Genomic DNA, 12393 nt, shown 5'->3' on the forward strand with positions numbered 1-12393 from the left:
CCTCCTACCTGTCAGTAACCATTAGTAACTGTTTCCCCTCTGTCCACCTACCTGTCAGTAACCATTAGTAACTGTTTCCCCTCTGTCCACCTACCTGTCAGTAACCATTAGTAACTGTTTCCCCTCTGTCCACCTACCTGTCAGTAACCATTAGTAACTGTTTCCCCTCTGTCCACCTATCTGTCAGTAACCATTAGTAACTGTTTCCCCTCTGTCCACCTACCTGTCAGTAACCATTAGTAACTGTTTCCCCTCTGTCCACCTACCTGTCAGTAACCATTAGTAACTGTTTCCCCTCTGTCCTCCTACCTGTCAGTAACCATTAGACTCTGTCCTCCTACCTGTCAGTAACCATTAGACTCTGTCCTCCTACCTGTCAGTAACCATTAGTAACTGTTTCCCCTCTGTCCACCTACCTGTCAGTAACCATTAGTAACTGTTTCCCCTTTGTCCACCTACCTGTCAGTAACCATTAGTAACTGTTTCCCCTCTGTCCACCTACCTGTCAGTAACCATTAGTAACTGTTTTCCCTTTGTCCACCTACCTGTCAGTAACCATTAGTAACTGTTTCCCCTCTGTCCACTTACCTATCAGTAACCATTAGTAACTGTTTCCCCTCTGTCCACCTACCTGTCAGTAACCATTAGTAACTGTTTCCCCTCTGTCCACCTACCTGTCAGTAACCATTAGTAACTGTTTCCCCTCTGTCCTCCTACCCGTCAGTAACCATTAGTAACTGTTTCCCCTCTGTCCTCCTACCTGTCAGTAACCATTAGTAACTGTTTCCCCTCTGTCCTCCTACCTGTCAGTAACCATTAGTAACTGTTTTCCCTTTGTCCACCTACCTGTCAGTAACCATTAGTAACTGTTTCCCCTCTGTCCACTTACCTATCAGTAACCATTAGTAACTGTTTCCCCTCTGTCCACCTACCTGTCAGTAACCATTAGTAACTGTTTCCCCTCTGTCCACCTACCTGTCAGTAACCATTAGTAACTGTTTCCCCTCTGTCCTCCTACCCGTCAGTAACCATTAGTAACTGTTTCCCCTCTGTCCTCCTACCTGTCAGTAACCATTAGTAACTGTTTCCCCTCTGTCCTCCTACCTGTCAGTAACCATTAGTAACTGTTTCCCCTCTGTCCTCCTACCTGTCAGTAACCATTAGACTCTGTCCTCCTACCTGTCAGTAACCATTAGACTCTGTCCTCCTACCTGTCAGTAACCATTAGACTCTGTCCTCCTACCTGTCAGTAACCATTAGACTCTGTCCTCTTACCTGTCAGTAACCATTAGACTCTGTCCTCCTACCTTTCAGTAACCATTAGACTCTGTCCTCCTACCTGTCAGTAACCATTAGACTCTGTCCTCCTACCTGTCAGTAACCATTACACTCTGTCCTCCTACCTGTCAGTAACCATTAGACTCTGTCCTCCTACCTGTCAATAACCATTAGACTCTGTTCTCCTACCTGTCAGTAACCATTACACTCTGTCCTCCTACCTGTCAGTAACCATTACACTCTGTCCTCCTACCTGTCAGTAACCATTACACTCTGTCCTCCTACCTGTCAGTAACCATTACACTCTGTCCTCCTACCTGTCAGTAACCATTACTCTGTCCTCCTACTCTGTCCTCCTACCTGTCAATAACCATTAGACTCTGTCCTCCTACCTGTCAGTAACCATTACACTCTGTCCTCCTACCTGTCAGTAACCATTAGACTCTGTCCTCCTACCTGTCAATAACCATTAGACTCTGTCCTCCTACCTGTCAGTAACCATTACACTCTGTCCTCCTACCTGTCAGTAACCATTAGACTCTGTCCCCCTACCTGTCAGTAACCATTAGACTCTGTCCTCCTACCTGTCAGTAACCATTACACTCTGTCCTCCTACCTGTCAGTAACCATTACACTCTGTCCTCCTACCTGTCAATAACCATTGGACTCTGTCCTCCTACCTGTCAGTAACCATTACACTCTGTCCTCCTACCTGTCAGTAACCATTACACTCTGTCCCCCTACCTGTCAATAACCATTAGACTCTGTCCTCCTACCTGTCAATAACCATTACACTCTGTCCTCCTACCTGTCAGTAACCATTACACTCTGTCCTCCTACCTGTCAGTAACCATTAGACTCTGTCCTCCTACCTGTCAATAACCATTAGACTCTGTCCTCCTACCTGTCAATAACCATTACACTCTGTCCTCCTACCTGTCAGTAACCATTACACTCTGTCCTCCTACCTGTCAGTAACCATTAGACTCTGTCCTCCTACCTGTCAATAACCATTGGACTCTGTCCTCCTACCTGTCAGTAACCATTACACTCTGTCCTCCTACCTGTCAGTAACCATTACACTCTGTCCCCCTACCTGTCAATAACCATTAGACTCTGTCCTCCTACCTGTCAGTAACCATTAGACTCTGTCCTCCTACCTGTCAGTAACCATTACACTCTGTCCCCCTACCTGTCAATAACCATTAGATTCTGTCCTCCTACCTGTCAGTAACCATTACACTCTGTCCTCCTACCTGTCAGTAACCATTACACTCTGTCCCCCTACCTGTCAGTAACCATTACACTCTGTCCCCCTACCTGTCAATAACCATTAGACTCTGGTTACCTACCTTAGACTACTTCATATTGATGTCCTCACTACCTGTGTTGTGTATGGCCCAGTGGGCTGTGGCGTTACACTACAGTACGTCGCTCACCCTGTCATAGTATATTAAAGTCTCTCTGTCCATTCATGTGTTAGCTTTGAGTGTCATGTATCAAAAATCAAATGATTATTATTGTCATTATCTGGTCTGTGGAGCGCTGATGATAGTAATTGAAGAGACGGAGAACAATAAATTGGAAAGAGGGAGGATAGAAAACAAGATGGGGAGAGGATAGAAAACAAGATGGGGGAGAGGATGGAAAACAAGATGGGGGAGAGGATAGAAAACAAAAGGGGGAGAGGATAGAAAACAAGAGGGGGAGAGGATAGAAAACAAGATGGGGGAGAGGATAGAAAACAAGATGGGGGAGAGGATAGAAAACAAGAGGGGGGAGAGGATAGAAAACAAGATGGGGGAGAGGATAGAAAACAAGAGGGGAGAGGATAGAAAACAAGAGGGGGAGAGGATAGAAAACAAGATGGGGGAGAGGATAGAAAACAAGATGGGGGAGAGGATAGAAAACAAGAGGGGGAGAGGATAGAAAACAAGAGGGGGAGAGGATAGAAAACAAGAGGGGGAGAGGATAGAAAACAAGAGGGGGAGAGGATAGAAAACAAGAGGGGGAGAGGATAGAAAACAAGAGGGGGAGAGGATAGAAAACAAGAGGGGGAGAGGATAGAAAACAAGATGGGGGAGAGGATAGAAAACAAAAGGGGGAGAGGATAGAAAACAAGATGGGGAGAGGATAGAAAACAAGATGGGGAGAGGATAGAAAACAAGATGGGGAGAGGATAGAAAACAAGAGGGGGAGAGGATAGAAAACAAGAGGGGGAGAAGATAGAAAACAAGAGGGGGAGAGGATAGAAAACAAGAGGGGGAGAGGATAGAAAACAAGAGGGGGAGAGGATAGAAAACAAGATGGGGGAGAGGATAGAAAACAAGAGGGGGAGAGGATAGAAAACAAGAGGGAGAGAGGATAGAAAACAAGATGGGGAGAGGATAGAAAACAAGAGGGGGAGAGGATAGAAAACAAGATGGGGGAGAGGATGGAATACAAGATGGGGGAGAGGATAGAAAACAAGAGGGGGAGAGGATAGAAAACAAGATGGGGAGAGGATAGAAAACAAGAGGGGGAGAGGATAGAAAACAAGATGGGGAGAGGATAGAAAACAAGATGGGGAGAGGATAGAAAACAAGATGGGGAGAGGATAGAAAACAAGAGGGGGAGAGGATAGAAAACAAGAGGGGGAGAGGATAGAAAACAAGAGGGGGAGAGGATAGAAAACAAGAGGGGGAGAGGATAGAAAACAAGAGGGGGAGAGGATAGAAAACAAGAGGGGGAGAGGATAGAAAACAAGATGGGGGAGAGGATAGAAAACAAGAGGGGGAGAGGATAGAAAACAAGAGGGAGAGAGGATAGAAAACAAGATGGGGAGAGGATAGAAAACAAGAGGGGGAGAGGATAGAAAACAAGATGGGGGAGAGGATGGAATACAAGATGGGGGAGAGGATAGAAAACAAGAGGGGGAGAGGATAGAAAACAAGATGGGGGAGAGGATAGAAAACAAGAGGGGGAGAGGATAGAAAACAAGATGGGGGAGAGGATAGAAAACAAGATGGGGGAGAGGATAGAAAACAAGATGGGGGAGAGGATAGAAAACAAGATGGGGGAGAGGATAGAAAACAAAAGGGGAGAGGATCGAAAACATGATGGGGAGAGGATAGAAAACAAGATGGGGAGAGGATAGAAAACAAGAGGGGGAGAGGATAGAAAACAAGATGGGGGAGAGGATAGAAAACAAGAGGGGGAGAGGATAGAAAACAAGATGGGGGAGAGGATAGAAAACAAGAGGAGGGGAGAGGATAGAAAACAAGATGGGGGAGAGGATAGAAAACAAGATGGGGGAGAGGATAGAAAACAAGATGGGGGAGAGGATAGAAAACAAGATGGGGGAGAGGATAGAAAACAAAAGGGGAGAGGATTGAAAACAAGATGGGGGAGAGGATAGAAAACAAGATGGGGGAGAGGATAGAAAACAAGATGGGGGAGAGGATAGAAAAAAGATGGGGGAGAGGATAGAAAACAAGAGGGGGAGAGGATAGAAAAGAGATGGGGGAGAGGATAGAAAAAAGATGGGGGAGAGGATAGAAAACAAGATGGGGGAGAGGATAGAAAACAAGAGGGGGAGAGGATAGAAAAAAGATGGGGGAGAGGATAGAAAACAAGATGGGGGAGAGGATAGAAAACAAGATGGGGGAGAGGATAGAAAACAAGATGGGGGAGAGGATAGAAAACAAGATGGGGGGAGGATAGAAAACAAGAGGGGGAGAGGATCGAAAACAAGAGGGGGAGAGGATCGAAAACAAGAGGGGGAGAGGATCGAAAACAAGATGGGGAGAGGATAGAAAACAAGATGGGGAGAGGATAGAAAACAAGAGGGGGAGAGGATAGAAAACAAGATGGGGGAGAGGATAGAAAACAAAAGGGGAGAGGATAGAAAACAAGAGGGGGAGAGGATTGAAAACAAGATGGGGGAGAGGATAGAAAACAATGGGGAAGAGGATAGAAAACAAGATGGGGGAGAGGATAGAAAACAAGATGGGGGAGAGGATAGAAAACAAGATGGGGAGAGGATCGAAAACAAGAGGGGGAGAGGATAGAAAAAAGATGGGGGAGAGGATAGAAAACAAGATGGGGGAGAGGATAGAAAACAAGATGGGGGAGAGGATAGCAAACAAGATGGGGGAGAGGATAGAAAACAAGATGGGGGAGAGGATAGAAAACAAGATGGGGGGAGGATAGAAAACAAGATGGGGGAGAGGATAGAAAACAAGAGGGGGAGAGGATAGAAAACAAGATGGGGGAGAGGATAGAAAACAAGAGGGGGAGAGGATAGAAAACAAGAGGGGGAGAGGATAGAAAACAAGAGGGGGAGAGGATAGAAAAAAAGAGGGGGGAGAGGATAGCAAACAAGATGGGGGAGAGGATAGAAAACAAGATGGGGGAGAGGATAGAAAACAAGATGGGGGGAGGATAGAAAACAAGATGGGGGAGAGGATAGAAAACAAGAGGGGGAGAGGATAGAAAACAAGATGGGGGAGAGGATAGAAAACAAGAGGGGGAGAGGATAGAAAACAAGAGGGGGAGAGGATAGAAAACAAGAGGGGGAGAGGATAGAAAAAAAGAGGGGGGAGAGGATAGAAAACAAGATGGGGGAGAGGATAGAAAACAAGATGGGGGAGAGGATAGAAAACAAGATGGGGGAGAGGATAGAAAACAAGATGGGGGAGAGGATAGAAAACAAGATGGGGAGAGGATAGAAAACAAGATGGGGAGAGGATAGAAAACAAGAGGGGGAGAGGATAGAAAACAAGATGGGAGAGGATAGAAAACAAGATGGGGGGGGATAGAAAAAAGATGGGGGAGAGGATAGAAAACAAGATGGGGGAGAGGATGGAAAACAAGAGGGGTAGAGGGTGGGTGAGAGAAGGAGAATGGGAGACAGAATAACTGAGAGAGAGGAAAGAAGTTTGAATTACGCACGGGGGAGAAAGATAACGATGAAAAGAGTGGATATTAGATAGGGATATGTTAGGGAGAGAAAGATGGTTTGCTTTGATAAAGACTTTGGAGTTGGAAAAATGTTATGGAAAGAGAAGTTTAGAAAGAAAAGGCGAGGAGAGGGAGGGAGAAGGGGATCACAAAAGATAGAGAGGCAGTTAGCAGTACAAAGAGAGGGAACATACTGAAGCTCCAGATGTGTGTGTGTTGTGTGTGAAAGGTTGAGTGTTTCTGTATACCCTTAAAGCTGTCTGGAGGGCATGTTGAGACCTATTCCCAGCTGAGATCCTAATCGGGGGAATGAGTTCTCTAAACTCTGATGCCCTCTGGGGTCACACCCTCTGTGATGCTGGTTGGAGATCTCTGGTCACCCTCTGTGATGCTGGTTGGAGGTCTCTGGTCACCCTCTGTGATGCTGGTTGGAGGTCTCTGGTCACCCTCTGTGATGCTGGTTGGAGGTCTCTGGTCACCCTCTGTGATGCTGGTTGGAGGTCTCTGGTCACCCTCTGTGATGCTGGTTGGAGATCTCTGGTCACCCTCTGTGATGCTGGTTGGAGATCTCTGGTCACCCTCTGTGATGCTGGTTTTAGGTCTCTGGTCACCCTCTGTGATGCTGGTTGGAGGTCTCTGGTCACCCTCTGTGATGCTGGTTGGAGATCTCTGGTCACCCTTTGTGATGCTGGTTGGAGGTCTCTGGTCACCCTCTGTTATGCTGGTTGGAGATCTCTGGTCACCCTCTGTGATGCTGGTTGGAGGTCTCTGGTCACTCTCTGTGATGCTGGTTGGAGGTCTCTGGTTACTCTCTGTGATGCTGGTTGGAGATCTCTGGTCACCCTCTGTGATGCTGGTTGGAGGTCTCTGGTCACCCTCTGTGATGCTGGTTGGAGATCTCTGGTCACCCTCTGTGATGCTGGTTGGAGGTCTCTGGTCACCCTCTTTGATTCTGTGTTTAGACGTTAGAATTAGATGATCTCTCAACCTGCTCTGATACAAGAGCTGAAATCTGCAGTTATCCTGTTCGTGCGTGTGTGTGTACAATGAAGTGGGATTTGGAAATGGTTTTCAGTGAGGACCCAAAAAATCTACCCACACACAAAAGAGCATATGAAGGGTTTGAGGAGGCTAGAGACAACTGCATGAGAGATCTCGAATCGGAGACAGTGAGCACGATAGACAGATTGGAGAGAGAGAGGGAAGAGAGTGACAGAAAGGTAGGAGGAGAGAGAAAGAGAGGCAGCGTGGGTAGACTAGGGTCTTGATTCTCACAGCGCGACCAACTTTACACATTCACGTGTGCACCTGCTCTGTCCGTCTGCCCCCCCATCTCCCTCTGTCCGCCTGCCCCCCCACCTCCCTCTGTCCGCCTGTCCCCCCATCTCCCTCGGTCCGCCTGCCCTGCCCCCCCACCTCCCTCTGTCCGCCTGCCCCCACACCTCCCTCGGTCCGCCTGCCCCCACACCTCCCTCTGTCCCCCTGCCCCCACACCTCCCTCTGTCCGCCTGCCCTCACACCTCCCTCTGTCCGCCTGCCCCCACACCTCCCTCGGTCCGCCTGCCCCCACACCTCCCTCTGTCCCCCTGCCCCCACACCTCCCTCTGTCTGCCTGCCCCCACACCTCCCTCTGACCGCCTGCCCCCACACCTCCCTCTGACCGCCAGCCCCCCCACCTCCCTCTGTCCGCCTGCCCCCACACCTCCCTCGGTCCGCCTGCCCCCACACCTCCCTCTGTCAGCCTGCCCCCCCCACCTCCCTCTGTCCACCTGCCCCCACATCTCCCTCGGTCTGCCTGCCCCCACACCTCCCTCTGTCCGCCTGCCCCCCCCACCTCCCTCTGTCAGCCTGCCCCCCCCATCTCCCTCTCTCCGCCTGCCCCCCACCTCCCTCTGTCCGCCTGCCCCCCCCCATCTCCCTCTGTCCGCCTGCCCCCCCACCTCCCTCTGTCCGCCTGCCCCCCCCCCATCTCCCTCTGTCCCCCTGCCCCCCCATCTCCCTCTGTCCCCCTGCCTTATCCTCTTAAAAGCTCTATTTTAAAACAGGCGGTGCTCGAGACTCCCCCAAGTACCATTTCACCACAGTAATGGACAGAACGTGCTTTTCTGCTCTGATTTTACTCTGCCTAACAACTCTGCTTCAGAGAGAGAGAGACTCCCGAGCCCGTTGGGGAGTTGCAGCAATGAGACAAAATCTGTCTGGATCGCAATTTGGGAGAATAAAGGGGGTACAATTTTATTATAATATTATTATTTTTTTAAGTACAGAAACAGAACAAATACCCAGAGTCAGTGATAATCAGGTAATGATGAGGAAGAAGGTTAATGTGATAGTAACATTAGAAGTAGCAGGGTAGAAACACCCTCCAGGCTCCAACCATTTATCCTCTCATCCTGTTGTTCCTCACATCAGCCCAGTAAGTATAACCACTGTAGTTATGTTCTAGCCCTGTCTACTCAGCTAATATCCCATTATATGGCCTGCTTTCATCATGATTTTACTCTCTTTTTGTACAGAAGTAGATTTCCCAGTCTACTCTGAGAGACATTTTATTCCATTGTTTTGAGTGAGTCAGCCATTTTGGGATAAGGACACAATTCATACATCTAAACCCAAAACACAATGCAGCGGTAGGTCTAATGTCACCCTGCGTCCTTGTGTCAACGTTAACAGGTGAGTTAGCGATGCTTCCTTTAAAAGGATCAAGTCCCTGGAATCTGTGGACAAGCATTTTAAACAGCTGTAAATCCTGTCTAAGCTGATTTGAACGCAGCCAATCATCAATTTGCTTGTGTGGGGTGTTTGAACAGCTTGTACTCCGCCAAGGATTCATTCTGATTCCCTTTTATTTCACGCTTTTTGATTTCAAGTGGGTTTTTTTTAAGTCATATCTAATTCTGTTCCACCTACGCTTGATCTCTAGAGCCTCTTCATCTCTCCAACTCCTCCATCTGAGTCTTAGCATGCTCACACACACTGATACACACACACACATATAAACACGCACTTACAGTGGGGCAAAAAAGTATTTAGTCAGCCACCAATTGTGCAAGTTCTCCCACTAAATAAATTCATAAAAAATCCTACAATGTGAACTTCTGGATTTTTTTCCCTCATTTTATCTGTCGTAATTGAAGTGTACCTATGATGAAAATTACAGGCCTCTCTCATCTTTTTAAGTGGGAGAACTTGCAAAATTCGTGGCTGACTAAATACTTTTTTGCCCCACTGTATATACACACACATTGATACACACACATGTACTGTCATTAATTAAGTGTGTGTGTGTGTTCGGGGTTTCTGTTAGGCAAGTTTTGCGGCGGATATTAACCGGCAACATTTTAATTTAGCGGACATTTGAGAAGTTTACCGGACCCATATGCATTGGGTGTGAAACCTGATTAGAGCGTCCACCCACGGTGCTCAGAATGACAGAAATCACATTTAGATGATGGTCATTCATATTAACAGAACATGCAGGTTGAGGATGCAGCGATGTGCTGTCCTTCTTACAGAATTCTGATGTGCACTTTTACTTTTCCTCAGTTAACATGATGATTAATGAACAGCAAAATCACTAGCCTATGTCAATCCACTATAGTAGAGAAGTTTAGTCTACCTATTCTATTGGTCAGCTTGCTGGGAAAGAAATAGCCTATTCCAAACAGACTCTGGGACAGTTGTGGGGCGATAGATCCCAAATTCATACAACCAGTAGGCCTAGGATACATAAAATCAACTTTAAAAAGCATTAGTCTGATGCTACAGATCAGAACGTTCAGCTTAAAATGTTGATAAACTATGATTTATTCACATTATAAACACAGCAATGCACACAAGGCAGTAGGCTACGTGTGAATGTTCTTTCCATGATGCAATTAGCGGGACAACACTGTTGTCAGTCAAAAGGGCATCGCACATGCAGGCGGTTTCATGTGACAGAGATGAAAATATCCACTAGAAATGTAGAAAGAGAGGAAATCTAATAGGCTCATTTGAAGCAAGGTAAGACATATCTCATATGTATTAAAATGTTCAGGTTTCAAACAATGAAATATATGTTTTCAAAATGCATACTGCCTCCAGCTCACTGTAAAGTGGTGTGTGACATACTGATGAAGCCTGCCTTCAGTTACCATTTCATGCATCGTTTATAACAACTGGGAACTCTGAAAATGTCAGTCTTCCGACTTCAGTGTCATCAAGACAACTGGGAACTCTGAAAATGTCAGACTTCCGACTTCAGTGTCATCAAGACAACTGGGAACTGGGGAAAAAACCAGCTCCGACTGGGAAAAATATTTTTGAACGGTCATCCAACCCAGAATTCCAACTCAGGAACTCCGGCCTCTTTCAAGAGCTCTGACTTTCCGACCTGAAGATCACTGACGTCATGTTTTGACCTCGTATTTTTCTGAGTTCCTGGTTGTCTTGAATGCACCACAAGATGCTGCAGCAGCTCTCACGCTGTCTGACAGATTTTCCACTCATAGGCTCTGTATCTGTATGCTGTACGCATGTGATAAATAAGATACAGAACCAATATACTTTACACACACCGCCAATTTAATTCCACAAAATTATGCTAATTTACCTAGAAGCATGACTTGTCAAATGTATTTCCATCGCCTGGTATTTCCATCATTCAATAGGCAAAAAAATAAATGCATTATTTCACAATGGGATTTTTTCTTCTTCTTCCGGGACGACTGGCCGGTGACAATTTTATTCATTGACTTTTCTATTTTTTTATCGCACAGAAAACGTCTATTACCAGCTAACTGAAACCCTGGTGTGTGTGTGTGCTGGCGTGCGTACGTGTGTGTGTTACTTGGCTGTCTCGTACTGTTTCTGATCCATCCAGTGGACCCTTCACACACGTTGCATTTGGAACTTAATGCCAGTTGAGTGATGGTACCTTTGAACAGTCTTGGCAGAACATTTATGTGTGTGCTTGCTTTTGTGCATGCGTACATATGTGCGTGCTCATGTTTGCTGGCGTGTGTGTGTGTGCGTGTGTGCGCGTGCGCGCGTGCCCTGCTATGCATTTGTTTCCAGGCATTTTATCGGGTAGAAAAGCCTTAATGAGAAAGCCAGAGAGCTGCTTATTGTGTGTTATCTCCAGCAAAGGCTCAGTGTTGTCATTGATGCTGCTGTTAATCACCAAGGAGACAGGACTCTTTCTGCTTGTCCTTCCTCTCTTCTCTGTCTCCTTCCCCTCAGTCTTTCAATCTCTCTCTCGCGTTCTCTTTCTTTCTTTCTTGCTTTCTGATAATAATAATTATTTTTGTCTTTCTTTCTATATTTTTCTCTCGCTCCCTCTGAACCTTCCTTTCTCCCTACAGTCTCTCTCTCCCTTCGGTTCCACTCTCTTACACATCATCTGATTTGGCTCTAGTAGTATCAAGCTTTACCTTTGGGCTTTAATCAGGCTTCTCATTCAACTCTGAACTCAATATACCCCGCTTTGCATCACAGAGAAAAACAACACAAAAATGCTCTGAATTGAACCATTTGAAGCCCCCCCTCCTCTGCTCCCCCACATTTCCAGACAAACAACTCCATAGCACTGGTCCCGCCTTTTCTAACACTACCTCTTGCATTCTCTCTCTCTCTCGCACATTCCTCCCTCTCACATTCTCTCTCTCACATTCTCTCTTTCTCTCCCTCGCATTCTCTCTCTCTCTCGCATTCTCTCTCTCTCTCTCTCACATTCTCTCTTGCATTCTCTCTCTCTATCTCTCGCTCTCTCGCGCGTGTGCTTTCTCTCTCTCTCGTGCTCTCTCTCATTCACTCACTATTTAATTGGTTGCTCCCAGCACAGTTGAGGTTTCACCCTGGCCCTCCCTATATGAGTTTCTCTTCACAGTTCCTGTCTTCCTTCTCCATATTTACTCCCTCATACACACACAGTTTATTAGGTACACCACCCTATTCATGAAAATGGATCGCTCCTACAGACAGTGAGTCTCGTGGCCTTGATTGATATACACTGCTCAAAAGAATAAAGGGAACACTTCAACAACACAATGTAACTCCAAGTCAATCACACTTCTGTGAAATCAAACTGTCCACTTAGGAAGCAACACTGATTGACAATACATTTCACATGCTGTTGTGCAAATGGAATAGACAACAGGTGGAAATTATAGGCAATTAGCAAGACACCCCCAG

The 12393-nt window shown here is 46.6% G+C and overlaps 1 protein-coding gene across 6 annotated transcripts in view; it reads left to right on the forward strand.

Annotated features, from left to right (window-relative positions):
• LOC139407256 (utrophin) overlaps window positions 1-12393 on the forward strand; it is a 334795-nt gene that overhangs the window by 302564 nt on the left and 19838 nt on the right. The gene's annotated exons all lie outside the window — the stretch shown is intronic.

This window comes from Oncorhynchus clarkii, chromosome 4 (genome assembly GCF_045791955.1).
Source record: "Oncorhynchus clarkii lewisi isolate Uvic-CL-2024 chromosome 4, UVic_Ocla_1.0, whole genome shotgun sequence".
Lineage (NCBI taxonomy): Eukaryota > Metazoa > Chordata > Actinopteri > Salmoniformes > Salmonidae > Oncorhynchus > Oncorhynchus clarkii.